The 1,067-nt window shown below is 46.1% G+C and overlaps 1 protein-coding gene across 1 annotated transcript in view; it reads left to right on the plus strand.

Annotated features, from left to right (window-relative positions):
• The window catches only part of LOC107573846 (heterogeneous nuclear ribonucleoprotein D-like), a 2,708-nt gene that overhangs the window by 778 nt on the left and 863 nt on the right, over positions 1-1,067 (plus strand). The gene's annotated exons all lie outside the window — the stretch shown is intronic.

The raw sequence follows: 1,067 nt of genomic DNA on the forward strand, positions 1-1,067 counted from the left end.
ATACAAAACTGATAAGAAAAAACTAAGACGAAACAAAAAAACATCAAATTTTAAATGTAACGCAGGGAATTCTGGGAATGTCAATATACTGTTATGTCTTTTTCACTTCCAAAAATGGTATACTACCGAAAAATTACATGTCCAATACAGTTTTTCACCGTATATAGTCAATAGTAGGGGAATTTACCGTTAACCATTTAACAGGTTTTACTGTAGCATTTTTACAGTATTTTACTGTTAAATTCACGGTCATTTTTTACAGTACATTCTCTTCACACTCCATCACAGTAGGTGGCGGTATGCACCTGTGAAGTTGGTTCGCAACCCGCCATCAAACCAAAAGAAGAAGAGGCAGCAGAAGCCCCGCCCACTCGCTTCCGCCCGCTGCGGCTCCCGTCACTGATCTCCGTCCGCCATCTTCATCAGCGCGGCACTGTGTTCGTCTCGGAGGCTTTGAGCTGCAGAACACGCCGTCCTATAATCCGGTACACCGTACGAGCAAACTACACGTCTTCCAGAATGCAGGCCGAAGAGCAAGGCGACTTCAGCACCGACGAGTTCCCAGAGGGCTCCAAAATAAACGCCAGTAAAAACCTGCAGGACGACGGGTGAGTCCGGAGCGAGGCCTTCGCCGCGCGGGACAGTCTTCCGCTCCTCATGCGCAGTGCGTCGTTCCGGACGCCTGTATCATTAACATGCGCTATATTAAACAACATCGAGCTCAGGATGCTCGAAACCTTCCCGCGTCTAATGGCTTGAAGTTTAATTTGCGTATCTATCTGTCTGTCTATCTATCTATCTATCTATCTATCTATCTATCTATCTGTCTGTCTGTCTATCTATCCATTTCTCTCTATCTGTCCATCCATCACGTGATCTGCATGTACACAACACCTGTCTATCATCTTGTCTTATCTATCTGTACACGCACACACACACTCTCACACACACACTCTCACACACACACTCTCACACACACACTCTCACTCTCTCACACACACTCTCTCACACACACACTCTCACACACACACTCTCACACACTCACTCTCACACACACTCTCTCACAC

The sequence above is a fragment of the Sinocyclocheilus grahami genome, unplaced genomic scaffold (assembly GCF_001515645.1).
Source record: "Sinocyclocheilus grahami isolate Dianchi unplaced genomic scaffold, SAMN03320097.WGS_v1.1 scaffold2049.1, whole genome shotgun sequence".
NCBI classification, from domain to species: domain Eukaryota; kingdom Metazoa; phylum Chordata; class Actinopteri; order Cypriniformes; family Cyprinidae; genus Sinocyclocheilus; species Sinocyclocheilus grahami.